We start from the raw sequence: 17428 nt of genomic DNA on the forward strand, positions 1-17428 counted from the left end.
TCACAGGAAAAAGTCACAGAAAAAAGTCGTAATTTTGGCTAGGATAAAAAGTCACAGGAAAAAAAAGTCACATTAATTTGTGGAGACCGGTAATAAAGTCGGAGAAAAATTCACGATTTTGGCTGGGAAAGATGTTAGGTAATCAAACAAAAACAATCAAGTCAGTCATAATTTAAGAGTCATAACCAATTAAATAAAAGAAAATATTTTAAATCAGTTATAAACTCGCAATACATGACTTTTACATATTGACGTCATTGTATATATATTACGGCATTACATGTGAAAATATTTAACCGGATTGGCCCACTTGGGACTGACTGACTTGTTCTCGAATTTTCAACATTTTGTTTTTTTGCCCCAGGGGAAGGTCTTACGCTGACTCCGTTATTATATATGTATGTGTGTATTTTGAACTTCAAAACATTAATAATAATAATAATAATAATAATAATAATAATAATAATAATAATAATAATAATAATGATGATATCACAGCTAAGGAAAGAGTGGTATATCTTGGGCACTGACAAACACTTGATAAGTGACTCCCATATAATCATGTTCCAGTACAAAGCTAAACCTATTCCAGTAGAAATACTTTACTTTTTCTGCCTCTCGTGTAAACAGCTATCTGTATTTTACAATATTGACAAACAGACATTTATACATAGCTAATGTTGTTAAATTCCTAGAAGCATGGGAGTACACACGAATCTATATTCATCCTAAAGGCAGGGTTATGAGGATCTATTTGTCGTCACTTGTTTATAAATTCAGCAACGGACAGCATTAAGGGTTTTATCTACAGCGAGCAAATTCACCTATATACATAAAATAGTTTACAAAGTGCGGTGATCTTGTAAGCCTATAATTGTTGTCCATACTTGGCCACCTGGATACGCTAATCTTCCCTGCTATCTACTAGGTCTAGTAAGGAACAATAACTGTAGCTTACTTTTGCTGTGTACATACATCCCTGAAATAATGAAAATGAAGACATTCACATGAATGTACTTTACTGATACTTTCAGTACATGTGGCTTTATTCCAGACGTACTTAAAGAGGTTTCATCCACAAAAATAAATGTCTTCTATTTTGTTATTGGTTTTGGTGCATGCAAGGAATCAGCTTTCATTTGCAGTAATTATCAAGTATATCCTCGCAATATTCTTTGCTTACCTCAAGTATATTATTTATCTAGGATGTAATTCTATGATTTTCCTCAATTCTTTGTATTTGTTTCACACATCAGAAAATTTACAGAAAAAATACACAAGTTTACGTAATATGTGTTCTGATTTTTATCATAAAACTGCTGAAATTTTTTGGCATAAAATTATGGGGTTTTTTTTCTGTCATTATATCGTTTGGGCGACAAAATACCAAAATCTTGCAAACTTGGCACCAATCTTTTGGGCGAATCATGTTTTCACATGGTGTTACTTCTGTAATCGATTGGCGGATAACTCAGTAGTTAGCTGGTTAATAACTAACAGTTTTCAGCATTAGTTAATTACTCACCAACGGAAGGAAATCTCAAACCAACGAAAAACGTGCTTGATATTTTCTGGCTTTTTTATATAGATATTAATACTGAAGAATGATTATGTCTTGCGGCGGTGCACAAACAAACCAGATTTAAAGCCAGAATTTGGTGACTGACCTTAGCTATCCGAAGTTTGCGGATCGTAGCCGGGATAAAAGGAAGACCGATTTCCTTAAGTTTTTGTCCTGGCCCTCTCAATTCTAAAGCGAACCCAATTTACTCGCAATTCTAAAACTAAGTATTACAAAGATTAGCAAAACTAAGGACAAGAAGCAAAACGCCCCCTCCTCACGAAATCCTGAACAATTTTAACTCTCAAACTATAGAGCCAGAGACAAGGCCGCCAACTAATTAAACAATCCATTATGCAAAAATCCTGCATTTCTGTCGCCTCGTTTATCCAATACATACAAGTCCAACGCTAAAGCCTGCGTTGTAGTAACCATCGACAGAGTAACTTTAACGAATTTATAGGCATAAGCAATAACCGCTCTCGGGACGTTCCACTATTGGAAATTTGCTGCCTGCTTAACTTTTTTCACAACCAAATTATAACCTTTGCATAGTAATTTTGACTCCCTTCAACCACTCAAGATCCTTGAAACATTTTCTTGGCGTTATCTCATGTCAGTGAATTTTCACTCCCAACTATTATCGCTAAAGTCACCTTTACAAGTGTTCTCAGCCGAATGAGATCTCCAGATCATAAGGAATGATCTTAATAAACATTGACTATTCCTGTCATCAGAGGGGTAAAAAAAAATATCACTTTGCTGAATAGGAAGTTAAATTTGAATAGACTTTCAAGTAAACGCCAAAATTAGAGGTGAAACTAGAATCTCAATTGAAAATTTGTTACTTCATTTCTCATATCAATTGCCCCATCTTACTTCTGTTAACCAATCAATCAGTAACTACGAATTTCACAAAGTCTACGCCATCACATGACATTTAGGTGTTAAAGAAATGGACAAAGGTTTACAGACATACTGTATTGTTATTCTTCATACACAAATACTATTACATATCTAAAGTAGTCAGATTATTAAAAAATTTAATAGAAGGTAGAGCACAGCATCTACATGTTCTAGTTGTCTAGGTAGCCGAATTTAGAGCACTTCGAATCCTCACAGGATATGCACAGCGTATACAAGTAGAGTTCTTGTCAGGGTAACCGAATTTAGTGCGCTTCGAACCGTCACAGGACATGCATAGCGTCTACTGGGTAACCGAATTCAGAGCGCTTCGAATCCTCACAGGATATTCAGTCTTAACAAAAAGCATTGCTTTCCATTAGTATTAGTGTCGATGTTATGGTCTGCTGCAGCTACACCAAGAGCCTGTGCATAAGAAAAGTAGTTTGCTTGATTTCAGAATATAAAAGTTTCTATGACATAACCTAACCCCCCTTAAAAGTGAAAATGGCCTGTTCAGTTAGTCCCAGCAGCTATTCTAAAGTTATTATAATTAATACTATATCGTATGAGGGAACTTACCCATTAACAATACCATGTATTGGCAGTTGAAGTTAATTCAAACTGCCATCAACTTTCACATTAACAATCCCATATATTACCACCACTGTTCCTTCAAACTCCCAAAAAGAAAAGGCCCAATCTTAGACTGAAACAACCGCATCTAACTTTAGTGCTACATTAAGTATGAAAGGTGCCATGCAATGCACACACTGTCTGGCAACTAACGTCCTTTAGTATCCAGTCTCAAGGGAATGGAAACAGCACAACCCCACGAGGCGAAAAATTAAGTTGGGGAATTCAGAATAAGAAAGGGGTTCCCGAAGCAAGCTTGGGTGCCGGAGGAAAAGTCGATGAAGGTAGGGGTCAATGAAAAGATGCAATGCAATCTGAACTATTTACTAACATGAAAGCTTTGCTTGAAGAGTAAGGGGAGTGTGTTGACTGAACGACGTTAACAAGACTGCGCAAATTTGAGTTACAATTTCCAGTTAACCAGCCTATTAGAATACCTGACAAGTCCACGACATCAGTGTCAAAAAAACTAACATCCAAAGACCTAGGTCTCTGACAATCGTTCAGCTCCACCTATGACCTGTCTAGTTCCTATTTACTGTACTAGGGGAAGTTATAAAAGTATGTCAAGACAGTACCCTACCTTATTCTCAGCTGCACTAATTCAAACTTAAATCTCATGACCAAACAAAGGGCTCAAGTACTGTAATACCCTCTTGCTATTAATAGCTCCCTGTCAAATGTCTCCCTAGGTCTGACTGAGTTTTTTTACACCAGTCTATTCCCAGCATCCTTAAGAGAGCTTTTATTACCCTTATTGTACCCCCTGCATCTATATAAAATTAACACGTTCTTAACCCTATTCCAGCCTATCCTATATTTCAAGTTCCATATCTAACTTCCCATTAAGTTCTAGCTACACAAACTAATCAACCTTGCAGTTCTAACCTAAGTTAAAAGTTGGTTGGTTTGAAATTAGAGTCGAGCATGGTGACAAAGTCACCATGCTTGTTTTTAAACGAACTTCCTGTTGTGCATGGTGACTAAGTCACCATGCACAACATCTAAGTCCACCTTTGCCTGGCAGATGGCACCGCCACCCCGGCAAAGGTGGACTTGGGAAGTGGGCTAAGAGAAACTCAACTCTCACGCAAAACTCAACTCTCACGCAAAACTCAACTCTCACGCAAAACTCAACTCTCACGCAAAACTCAACTCTCACGCAAAACTCAACTCTCACGCAAAACTCAACTCTCACGCAAAACTCAACTCTCACGCAAAACTCAGAACTTTTCGAGCTTGAATAATTACTCAAGAGCTTTAAAAATTGTTACTATTCAAAAACTTGAAAATTCCAAACTAGAGAAACTTTACAGTTCTGAAAAACATAACTAGCTGAAATCACGAGATCAAACCACATAAGGCAAATGTTAAATTTAAAAAAGTTTAAATCCACGAACCTAAAAAAAAAATTACTAGGTTTACTACACAACTTTTCAAGCTTGAATAATTACTCAAGAGCTTTAAAAATTGTTACTATTCAAACACTTGAAAATTCCAAACTAGAGAAACTTTACAGTTCTGAAAAACATAACTAGCTGAAATCACGAGATCAAACCACATAAGGCAAATGTTAAATTTAAAAAAGTTTAAATCGACGAACCTAAAAAAAAAATTACTAGGTTTACTACACAAACTTCCACACACAAACTTCCACACACAAACTTCCACACACAAACTTCCACACACAAACTTCCACACACAAACTTCCACACACAAACTTCAAATACTTTGAAAAAAGTTCTGAAGCTGAAACTAATCCTAAAACTTTTTGAAATGTTCAAAGCCGGTAAAGTTAAATTTTAACCTTTGCAATTTTAAAGAAAAAAATAGACAAAGCTTTAAGAATTCAAACCTAAGGTTTTGAATATGAAAAAAATAAACCAAATACTTTAAAATAAAGCCTAAACTTCAAAATAAAAACTTAAAAGTTTTGATTTTTTTATTCTGAAAAAAACAGCTAAAAAATGTTATGGGGGATAGCTCAAGTCACTCAACAAATTATCAAGTTAAAAATGTTCCGGGGTTAGGGGGGGTTGCTAAAGTCACTCAAGAAAAAGCTTACTCACCCATTATCCTGTTTAGTCATAAGGCATCGGTACATCCAAGAGAACTCACTGTGGCACGCTTATTTAACGACACCCCCTGACCTGAAAGAAAATATATATTATAGCCAAAGATGTTCTAGCAATTGGAAAGAACCAAAGGCAGACTACTGGTTACAATCAGCTGGGCCATCTAATAAGTTTTAAAATACTAAGACAAGGAGCAGCAAGAAAGGCTTTATAAATACTGATAAGCGTTATTACTAGTTTGCCATTTAAGCCTACAGTAAAATTTAAATCAACTTAATATACCCCATATTAGGAATGCCATGATAGTCTAGTTAAGCCTCTCTAATCCTCAAGAAAATTTAAACCCTATTGAATCGTAAGACCTCCTCTATTGCAGCATAAAGCTAAAATGAAGACATCCACAGCACTGCATAAGATTGCTAGTATAAAACCAAAGTGCATAGAATTACCACTCAAAGCAATCTAGTTCAGCTTAGTAATAAATAGGATTCGAAACTAAACCTTAAATACCATGTTAAAGGGCACTCTACAACAATACCTAACATACTAAACATTTTGAACCGTTATTGTTGGAATTTACAACAAAATCTTAAATACCAATATTTGAAGATACAAAAACCCGCAAATGGAAAACATACAACTATGTCATAGCTCGTCCCACATTATAAATATTTGAGAAAAACGCAAGACAGACAACAGTATCCACGCGCCAACCCAACAAAGATTGAAGCACGCCTACACGCCCAAAGTCTAGCAAAGTCTATTCACAATACGACATACCTAAAATTGCTAAAGCTTCATTATACCTCAAATGATATTGAAAACACGAGACATGCAAATGAAACATAGGCTATTTAAACCTAGAACAAACTAAGTCAGGCTAGAGAGCAATTGTACACTGCGAACCAGGACTATGCAACGAAACACCGCCTAAAGTGGAGATGATGCAAGAAACCAAACTTAAAAAACTACTCTCCTATTCTGCAGGAGCTACGATACTAACGAGAAAGCACAAAAACAATTATAAAATATAAGAAGTTCCTTACTTCAAAAATATACAAAGGCCCGTCAAAGAGGGAATCATTCCTGTAGAAGACTGTACACAACACCAAAGTGAAACCAGTGATCGTCCAGTAAAGCACGCCCGTGCTCCTGAACGCAAATGAACGAGAAAGTCGAGTTAGTATCAACGAAACCTGTCCTACCAAGCCGGGGACTCTACAACACTGAAACAAGCTGTTCTTGAGGTTAACAGCCAACGAACGCTGCAACTGCCTATTTGCGGGACGCCTCTTTATCGCTCTTTCGCCACCGAAGAAGTTTAAGGCGATGATCAGAAAATCGACAGAAATTATTATTATTATTATTATTATTATTATTATTATTATTATTATTATTGAGAGTTCCGGCACACTTCTTTTTAGCGAACTACCCCAATTATGTATCAGTAGTTAGCCCATCTGAAAAAAAATTATTATTATTATTATTATTATTATTATTATTATTATTATTATTATTATTATTATTATTATTATTATGGAGATTTGTCATTTACTCTTCCTTTTTAGCAAACTACCTGAATTGTGTATCGGTGTTTGGTCTTCATCTGGAATTATTATTATTGTTATTATTATTATTATTATTATAGTTGTTGCTGTTGTTTTCAGCAGTGCTTGGGCATAAGAGTTCATCAAAATTACTTTTTACTAGCGCACTTAATTTAGCATACTGTATTGTGTTCATCTTATATTTCATCGTATATGGCTCGGAGCTGAAACAAAGGGTGTTATTATCATTATTATTAGTTAATGTATCATGGCGTCACAATGGCATGGTCAGACAAAAATAGTATAGGACACTTTTGTCAAGGTGATTCAACAGTATATATATATATATATATATATATATATATATATATATATATATATATATATATATATATATATATATATATATATATATATAATGCGTGTGTATACAGTATATATACATATATATATGTATATATAATAATGTGTGTAATGAAAAAAGCGAGAAAGTATAACGAAACTGTATAAAATTAAAATTAAAATTACTATGAACCATCACAGCTATAATTCGTTTCACTTAAAATAAAAATTCACGTACAGGCTCTGGAAACAAGCACAGGCTTTGTTTTTTTTTTTTTTCAACTTGAGCAGTTATCATCACTTCCTCATCTTGTATTGAACTGAAATAAAAACCAGTAAATTCGTATCGCCACCTTTTATATAATAAGAGTGAGTTTTGAATTACAGCAATATGCTGTTTCCCAAGCTGAAGCTATTGTTGGTTCATTGTTTATGTCCGAACTGTGAAGTACACCTTAGTTTAACCAGACCACTGAGCTGATTAACAGCTCTCCTAGGGCTAGCCGGAAGGATTAGTCTTATTTCACGTGGCTAAGAACCAATTGATTACCTAGCAACGGGACCTACAGCTTATTGTGGAATCCGAACCACATTACACCGAGAAATGAGTTTCTATCACCAGAAATAAATTCCCCTAATTCTTCACTGGCCGGTCGAAGAGCCGAACGCGAGCCCAGCAGAGCGCTAGCCGAGCACGATATCGACCCATCCAATGAGGAACTTGTTCGAACTGTTGCAACGGTAGTTTGCACGTGGGATAACTATCATTGCTTCAGTAACAACTGATGTTACTACCACAGCCCAGTTGGAAAAGACAAATTGCTGTTTATCACAGATACGGCAGCAAACAAAAGGTGGCGAACAGGAAGTCATGCAATTTCTGTGTAGTTCAGTTCAGTATAACCAAGTGAAGGGTAAAACATTAAAAATTTCGTATAAGGGAACACAGAAGGACATAAAAAAGTTTGTAGAAGTGAATTTACAGAAGGACCTTTAGTATCTAAACATATTGCAGATTACAAAGGTAGGAAAATGTGTCATATACAGTATATTTGTGTGTATGCGTATGATGGGAATGTGACTTGGGAGGGATTTGGGGTTATTATTTATATTTACAATGCCTAGTTACTTAGGGGGTGGTTAATTATGTACATAATATTTACATAATGCAATTCCATTGTGAAACTACATTATTACATTAGTTTTACATTGTTTCTTGTTCTTATGGGTCTAATAAATTTATTGATTTCTTCTGAAGTATTTGGCTGGGGATTGTTATGGAGTGACCTTGACCTTGTGTTCTTCCCCTCAGGCAGTTGGTGGGGAGGCCTTGCTCTAACTCCATCCATCTGGACGTTCAGCGTCGGCTTGGTTGTTATATATACAGCCTTTGTTATTGTTAGATCCCGACATGTGTTGCTTTTGCATTTTATTCTGGTGTTGTCCATCAGTTCTTGCAATGCTGGTTTCTCACCTCTACATTCAGTCTTTTTTCAAGGTTCTGGATAAGGAAAACCGATCTGGGCGTGGTCATAATCCACATTGGTAGTCATCTCCTTGGGCACAGATCCACCAGCTGTTGGCTTTCACCTCCCCAGGGCATAAACCTCATTGGTATTTCTTCCTCGGCTTTCGTCGAGTATGTTCATTCAGAAGGCTGTAGTGGTATGCAATAGTAAAATATTAAAGAATTTATGGTGATTACGAAATCCATGGCTGCATATACATATGCAAATGTAATAATAACGAGCTTTCGCATGTGTCCAAACATACTTCTTCATATATACAATGAAATATTAAAATAATCAGTTTCAAGCAGAAGCGAAAAGTTAATCTTAAAATGAACATTCAGTAGTTATACGGTAATTCAGAGGTTGATATTCTATGGATAGTTGCCTTACAAGTATAAATTTTGTGACTATCGATTCCATATCCTTAACGATCTCCGGCCATAGTTTATATCGTCGTGATTATTAGTTCAGTAGTTAGGGGGAGTCCTACTGGGTCAGCATCGGCGCCCTAAGCATGACTTTTTTCTTTGACTTTTTTACCTGTGACTTTTTTACCTGGATTCGTCAACCACTCTTTACCATATTTCTACGGACTCGCCATAACCCATAAGAAAGGCATTCTCTGACTCCCAGTTTTGTGAAATTAAGTCTCGTTCATTTTTACTCCATCAAAAACTTAGCAGGTTTGCTGACACATTTCGTAGCTAGTTTATAAAACACGCAGAGGACTCGATTCAGAAATTCTATAAATTAGATATTGCAGTGAACGACATAACGCTCATAAGCCAGGACCCGGAATCATTATTCACAAATGTTCCTGTAAAAGACATCCTGAATTTCATAAGGGAAAAAATCAACTCCTTACAAAGACCTAGTTCCTCTGGGCAGTGAAAAAAAAAGTTAAATCAATCAAGCTCAGTGTAACCAATAACACTCCCTTTTTTTTAACTGAAAGGTTTACAAAGATTTGAATGTGGGATAGGCAGCCTGCTATTCCTCTTTAAGCCAATGTCTGCATGTACTTTAATGACTCAATCCCAAAGTGGTTTGGTGCGACACGTTGAATGACATTTTCACGTTCTGGAATAATAGTTGAGAAGATTTTGGTATCTATTGGCAGAAAATTGAATTCACTTCTAGCATTACGTTCAAAACAGAATGAGAAAAGGACAGGAACTAGCCTTCTTAGATGTATAAATAGGGAATCATTCAAGTACAGTTTCAACGCCTATAGAAGACCAACGTTCTCTATTTCCTGCATTAATTTCCTAACTATCATGACATTGCAATTTCAATGAAGACTGAGGCATCAGTGTAATTTTTTTCTCGGAGGACCAGGAACCTGTTCTGACCGTTACATAGACAAAGGAGTCGATTTCATCTGTAAACAACTCGACCAGCTGCCTCACTATGTCGGCGGAAAAGCCATCAACCAAGCCAGTAAGATGGATCTCTCTTCAAACCAGTGGGCATAACAAAATAAAGGATATACCAGCAAAGTAAAACTCCCGTACGTAGAGGCATTAAGAACATATCTCATGGAACATCGAACCTGACTACCCTTCTGCTTTCGTATCGAAGAATCGTTGAGAATGCTCTTATTAATGTCCATCAAAAATAAGAGAATTATGCCTATACAGCAGAGTTGATATCAACTTGCACCTTTCTTGATGGGCCAATGGTCAAAAGTCACTGTACATCACCCATGGTCAAAAGTACAACATTGTTTCTAAATAAAGCAGCGTTTCGAATACCACTGGTAACGTATCACTTACTTACCAGTTATTGGTTGTAAGCTATTCGTGAGGTAGGCCTATAGTGAATTAGGCAATAAACGATATTTGTGGCTTATATTTGTGTGAGCATATATATATATATATATATATATATATATATATATATATATATATATATATATATATATATACAGTATATATATATATATATTTTGTGGCTTATATTTGTGTGAGCATATATATATATATATATATATATATATATATATATATATATATATATATATATATATATATATATATATATATACTGTATATATGATCATGTTTTTAAGAGCTCCACCTAATGTAGTGAACTGGATATTGTATGATATTTGCGGCCTAATGTTTGTGAATATAAGAAAAACCCTCGGTGTATAAAACAAATTCATAATTAGCCACGCGTTACAAATTTACCAATCGGCTATCATGGTGAAGATGGGTTGATATCGATTCTAAGTACAAAACCTGAATTCGACAGGCATGTACAGCAGAGTCGATGTCACCTTATACCTCTCTTGAGAACTGGTGACGGAACATTTATTAATCATAATTCCTCTTGGATGTAAGTGTATTCCCGAGGTGTAGTGAACTGGATATTAAAGTATATTGGTGGCTTAATATTTCTCTCTCTCTCTCTCTCTCTCTCTCTCTCTCTCTCTCTCTCTCTATATATATATATATATATATATATATATATATATATATATATATATATATATATATATATATATATATATATATATATATAATCCTCATGATAATAGTTTTCATAGCTCCACCTAATAATATCGAAACAGGATTCGAATATCAGGCGATGATTGAACATCATGATCTGGTTTCAGTAAATTCATTGACCACTCTTCGAATTAGCCGTTAATTATCACTTACGACAGATATAAGTGCCACTTTGTCCCCCTACCTTCTCAATTTCCCCAAAATTTTTGGATATATTCATCACTGCAAGTCTTGGATCCATATGGCAAATCACTGAAGGTGACCTTTTACCGACCGTGGTAAATTACGAACCTACGCACCTTTAACTATTAGTAATAATAGATTTAATTATAAAAATTACCTTGCATTCATTGGTGCGAGTTAGTAAGCTCACCGTTGAATCACCTTAACAAAAGTGTCCTATACTATTTTTGTCTACGACCATGTCGTCGTGACGCCATGTTGCATTAACTGAATAATATAATAATATCCTTTGTTTCAGCTCCGAGCCATATATGATGAACGATAAGATGAACACAATACAGTATACTAAATTAAGTGCGCTAGTAAAAAGTAATATTCATGAACTCTTATGCTCAAGCACTGCTGAAAACAGCACAACAACTATAATAATAATAATAATAATAATAATAATAATAATAATAATAATAATAATAATTCCAGATGAAGACCAAACACCGATACATAATGGCAGGTAGTTTGCTAAAAAGGAAGAGTAAATGGCAAATCTCCATAATAATAATAATAATAATTTTTTTCAGATGGGTTAACTACTGATACATAATTGGGTAGCTCACTAAAAAGAAGTTTGCCCGGAACTCTCAGTATAATAATAATAATAATAATAATAATAATAATAATAATAATAATAATTTCTGTCGATTTCCTGATCATCGCCTTAAACTTCTTCGGTGGCGAAAGGGCGATAAAGCGGCGTCCCACAAACAAGCAGTTGCAGCGGTCGTTGGCTGTTATCCCCAAGAACAGCTTGTTTCAGTGTTGTAGAGTTCCCGGCTTGGTAGGAAAGTTTTCGTTGATACTAGGTCGACTTGATCGTTCATTTGCGTTTGGGATCGCGACCGCGCTGTACTGGTTGATCATTGGTTTCACTTTGTTTCACTTTGTTTGGTTTTGTGTACAGTTTTCCATAGAGATGATTCCCTCTTTGACGGGCCTTTGTACGTTTTCAAAGTAAGGCGATTCTTATATTTTGTTTTCTTGTCAGCATCGTAGCTCCTGCAGAATAGGGGAGTAGTTCTTTTTTAAGTTTGCTTTCTTCTTGTGTCTCCACTTTAGGCTGTATTTTGTTGTATAGTCTTGGTGCGCAGTGTACTATTGCTCTCTAGGCTGATCTACAATTTGTTGTAGGTTCAAATCGCCTATATGCTTCACTTATATGCTTCACTTGCATGTCTTCTGTTTACAGTATTCGTTTAAGGTCTAAAGAAGCTTTAGTTTCTTAAATATGTCGTATTGTGAATAGACATTGAAAGATTTTAGGCGTGCTTAAAGGTTTGTTAGGTTGGCGAGTGGATTCTGTTGTCGGTTATTGCTTTTTCTCAAAATATTTAGATTGTGGTACTTGAGCTATGACATAGTTGTATGAAAGTTTTCAGTTTTCAGTTTAAGGGTTTTGTATCTTCAAATATTGATATTTTCGTTATTTTGTTGTAAATTCCTGTAATTGTTCAAAATGTTTGTTCGGTGTTGTTGTAGATTGCCTTTCAACATATATGACTTAGTAACTAAGCTGAATTAGATTGCTTTGAGTGGTAATTCTATGCACTTTGGTTTTATACTAGCAATCTTGTGCAGTGCTACGGATGTTTTAATTTTGAATTTATGCTGCTATAGTAAGTCTTAGGATCCAATAGGGTTTCAAGCTTCTTGAGGATTAGAGGGGCTTAACTCGACTACCATAGCCTTCCTAATATGGGGTATTTTAAGTTTTAAACTTTTTAACTACTTTAGGTTTAAGTGGCAATAAACTAGTAATAACGCTTATCAGTATTTATAAAGCCTTGCTTGCTGCTCCTTGTCTTAGTATTTTAAAACTTGACAGATGGCCCAGCTGATTGTAACCAGTAGTCTGCCTTTGGTTATTTCCAATTGCTAGGACATTTTTTGGCTTTAATATATATATATTTTTTTTTCTTTCAGGTCAGGGTGTGTCGTTAAATAAGCGTGCCACAGTGAGTTATTTGTCTTGGATGTCCCGATACCTTATGACTAAACAGGATTAATGGGTGAGTAAGCATTTCTTGGTGTTCTTTTTTTCATTTAGTCAGTGACTTTAGCAAACCCCCGAACATTTTTTTTGAGTTTTTTCAGAATCAAAACTCTTAAGTTTTCATTTTAAGTTTAGGTATTGTTTTAAAAAACCCTAGTTTTGAGAAATCTTAAAGCTTTAAGTCTGTTAATATCTTTAAAATTTTTAAGGTTAAAATTTAACTTTACCGGCTTTGAACTTTTCAAGAAACTTTAGGATGTTTCAGCTTCAGAACTTTTTTCAAGTATTTAAATTATTTTTTATTTTACAGTATTTTAACATAAAAAGTTTGTGTGTGGAGTGAAAGTTTTTGTGTGTGGAAGTTTGAGCAAACCTAGTATTTTTTTTTTTTTTTTTTAGGTTCGTGGATTTAACTTTTTTTAAATTAAACGATTTGCCTTATGTAGTTTGGTCTTGTAATTTCAGCTATTGTTTTTAGAATTGTAAAGTTTCTCTAGTTTGGAATTTTGAAGTTTTTGAACAGTAAAGTTTTTAAAGCTCTTGATTAATTATTCAAACTTGGAAAGAATGAGTTTTGCGTGTGGAATGAGTTTTGCGTGTGGAATGAGTTTTGCGTGTGGAATGAGTTTTGCGTGTGGAATGAGTTTTGCGTGTGGAATGAGTTTTGCGTGTTTTTCTTTGCCCACTTCCCAAGTCCACCTTTGCCGGGGTGGCGGCGCCACTTGCCAGGCAAAGGTGGACTTGCATGTTGTGCATGGTGATTAAGTCACCATGCACAACAGGAAGTTCGTTCAAAAACAAGCATGGTGACTTTGTCACCATGCTAACCTCTTAATTTCAAACCAACTAGTTTCTAACTTGGTTAGAACTGCAAGGTTGATAGTTTTCGTGTAGCTAGAACTTGATGGGAAGTTAGATATGGAACTTGAAATAGAGGATAAGCTAGAATAGGGTAAAGAACGTGCTAATTTTATATAGATGCAGGGGTAGTATAAGGGTAATAAACGCTGTCTATCTCTTAAGGATGCTGGGATTAGACTGCGTTAAAAAAACGCAATAGTCAGACCTAGGGAGACATTTGACAGTTAAAGTTAATAGCAGAGGGTATTAGAGGTATTACAGTACTTGAGCCCTTTGTTTGGCTATAATGTAAAGTTTGTATTAGTGCAGCTGAGAATAGGTAGGGTAACTGTCTGACATACTTTTATAACTTAGAATGTCATTCCCCTAGTAAATAGGAACTAGACAGGTAATAGGTCGATTTTAGCGATTTTCTAAGAGGCCTAGGTCTTGGGATGTTGAAGAACTTTTTTGACACTGATGTCGTGGATTTGTTAGGTATTCTAATAGGCTGGTTAATAGCGGAGATTTTAATTCAAATTTGGGCCGTCTTGTTAACGTCGTTCCGTCAACTCGCTCCACAACCGCCCCCCCCCTTAACTCTTCAAGCGATACTTTCATGTTAGGAAATAGTTCAGATTGCATTGCATATTTTCATTGACCCCTACCTTCATCCACCTTTCCTCCAGCACTGAAGCTTGCTTCGGGAACCACTTTCTTATTCTGAATTCCCCAACTTAATTTTTCGCCCCATGGGGTTGTCTAGTTTCCATCATGACTAGATACTAAAGGACGAAAGTTGCCAGACAGTGTTTGCATTGCATGACACCTTTCATAGTTAAGTAGCAGATAAGTTAGATGCGGTTGTTTCACTAAGATTGGTGCCATATGGTGCCATATTAAGTGTATCTTAAAAGGATGGCACTCTATCCTGTTATCTTTTTTGGGAGTTTGAAGGAACAGTGGTGGTAATATATGGGATTGTTAATGTGAAAGTTGCCAGACAGTGTTTGCATTGCCTGACACCTTTCATAGTTAAGTAGCAAATAAGTTAGATGCGGTTGTTTCACTAAGATTGGTGCCATATGGTGCCATATTAAGTATCTTAAAAGGATGGCACTCTATCCTGTTATCTTTTTTGGGAGTTTGAAGGAACAGTGGTGGTAATATATGGGATTGTTAATGGGTAAGTTTATTCATACAATATAGTATTATATAATAATCTTAGAATAGCTTCTGGGACTAATTGAAGAGGCCATTCTCACTTTCAAGAGGGTATGTCATGTCATGGAAACTTTTAGTATATTCTAAAACCAAACGAACTACTTTTCTTATGCACAGGCTCTTGGTGTATCTGCAGCAGACATAACATCGACACTAATGGAAAGAAACTCTTTTCGTTAAGAATATCCTGTGAGGATTCGAAGCGCTCTGAATTCGGTTACCCAGACAACTAGAACTAAACTTGTAGACGCTGTGCGTAACCTGTGAGGATTCGAAGTGCTCTAAATTCGGTTACCTAGACAACTAGAACTTGCATATGAAGCTCTACCTGCTATTCAATTTGTTTGATAATCTGACTACTCTGGATATGTAATAGTATGTGTATGAAGACTAGCATAATATATAAATGTCTGTAAACCTTTGTCCATTTCTTTGACACCTGAATGTCATGTGATGGGGTAGACTTTGTAATACACCTTGAAAGACAAAGAATGTCCAATGAAATCAAAGGAGTGGTAGTTACTGAGTGGTTGGTTAACAGAAGTAAGATGGGGAAATTATGAGAAATGAAGTAAATTATTTTTAATTGAGATTTTAGTTTATTAATCTCGAATTTTGGTGTTATACTTAACATAGTCTATGCAGGTTAACTTATTCAGCAAAGTGATATTGTATTTTGACCCCACAAGGTGACAGGAGTAAGCAATCTTTATTAAGATCATTCCTTATGATCTGGAGATAGCATTCGGCTGAGAATACTTATAAAGGTGACTTGAGCGATAATAGTTGGAAGTGAAAATTCACTTTGACATGAGATACCGTCAAGAAAATATTTTAAGGATCTTACAGGGTTGAAGCGAGTCCAAATTGCTATGTAAAGGTTATAATTGGTTTGTAAAAAAAGTTAAGCAGGCAGCAAATTTTCAGTAGTGGTATTGTAATTTGTCCCGAGAGCGGTTATTGCTTATGCCTATAAATTGCTGAAGTTACTGTGACTGTCGATGGTTACTGCAACACAGGCTTTAGCGTTGGACTTTCATGTATCTGGCAAGTGAGGCGATAGAAAAGCATGGTGTCTGCATAATGCTTTAATTAGTTGGTGGCCTTGTCTCTGGCTCCAAAGTTTTTGAATGTTAACATTGCTTAGAGGATTTCGTGAGGAGGGGGATTGAGCTTCTTGTCCTTAGTTTTGCCAATCTTTGCAATGCAGTGTTTTAGAATTGCGAGTAAATTGGGTTCGCTTTAGAATTGACAGGGCCAGGACAAAAACTTAAAATCGGTCTTTTATCCTGGCTACGATCCGCAAACCTCGGATTTGTAAGGTTAGTCACCTAATTCTGGCTTTACATCTGGTTTTTGTTGTGCATCTCCACGAAGCCTCAATTCTTCAATATTATACCTAAAAAAAAAAAAAAAAAAAAAAAAAAATTAGCACCTTTTTCGTCGGTTTGTTGCTGAGAGATTTCCTTCCATGGCCGAGTAACTAATAACTAATGCTAATAACTGTCAATTACTAACCAGCTAACTACTGAGTTATCCGCCAACAGATTACAGAATTATCACCACGTGAAAACATGATTCGCCCAAAAGATTGGTGCCAGTTTGCAGGGTTTTGTTACTTTGTCTCCCAAACGATATAATGAATAGTCGCCCAAATGAGGTATCGACTAATGCTCAAATTCGCCCAAATGAAATGCGCCCGTAAAAGGGTCCCCTTAAGTTATGGTGGACGGTAATAAAATCACAGGAATAAAGTCGCAGAAAAAGCCAGGAGGACATATAACAGTTCGTAGAAGTGAATTTACAGGAGGACATTTTTAATATATAAACATATTACAAAGGTGAGGAAATGTGTTGGCCCTGTCCACACTAGCGGGCATGCCTGTCGGGAACTTCCAGCTGTTTATATTTTCTCTCGCTTCTGAAGCAGTGTTACCAGACAATCGCATCGTTCTGGCTCCATACTCGGTCGGTCAGTATAGTGGAAAGGTTATGGGAACAGTGTTTGCCCGTCGGGCAGTGCCCGCTAGTGTGGACAGGGCATAC

At 35.8% G+C, this 17428-nt stretch overlaps 2 long non-coding RNA genes across 2 annotated transcripts; one reads left to right on the top strand and one right to left on the bottom strand.

The window, feature by feature from the left end:
• Window positions 1-2526: 2526 nt before the first annotated feature.
• LOC136837753 (uncharacterized) lies at window positions 2527-6372 on the bottom strand. Its single transcript, XR_010852756.1, has 3 exons — window positions 6222-6372; window positions 5170-5250; window positions 2527-2890 (listed from the first exon to the last, which is right to left on the bottom strand). It is a non-coding gene; the product is annotated as an uncharacterized lncRNA (long non-coding RNA).
• A 5785-nt stretch (window positions 6373-12157) lies between these two features.
• LOC136837353 (uncharacterized) lies at window positions 12158-15784 on the top strand. The gene is made up of 3 exons (XR_010852664.1): window positions 12158-12279; window positions 13249-13334; window positions 15500-15784. It is a non-coding gene; the product is annotated as an uncharacterized lncRNA (long non-coding RNA).
• The last annotated feature ends 1644 nt before the right edge of the window (window positions 15785-17428 follow it).

Source organism: Macrobrachium rosenbergii, chromosome 59, assembly GCF_040412425.1.
Source record: "Macrobrachium rosenbergii isolate ZJJX-2024 chromosome 59, ASM4041242v1, whole genome shotgun sequence".
Lineage (NCBI taxonomy): Eukaryota > Metazoa > Arthropoda > Malacostraca > Decapoda > Palaemonidae > Macrobrachium > Macrobrachium rosenbergii.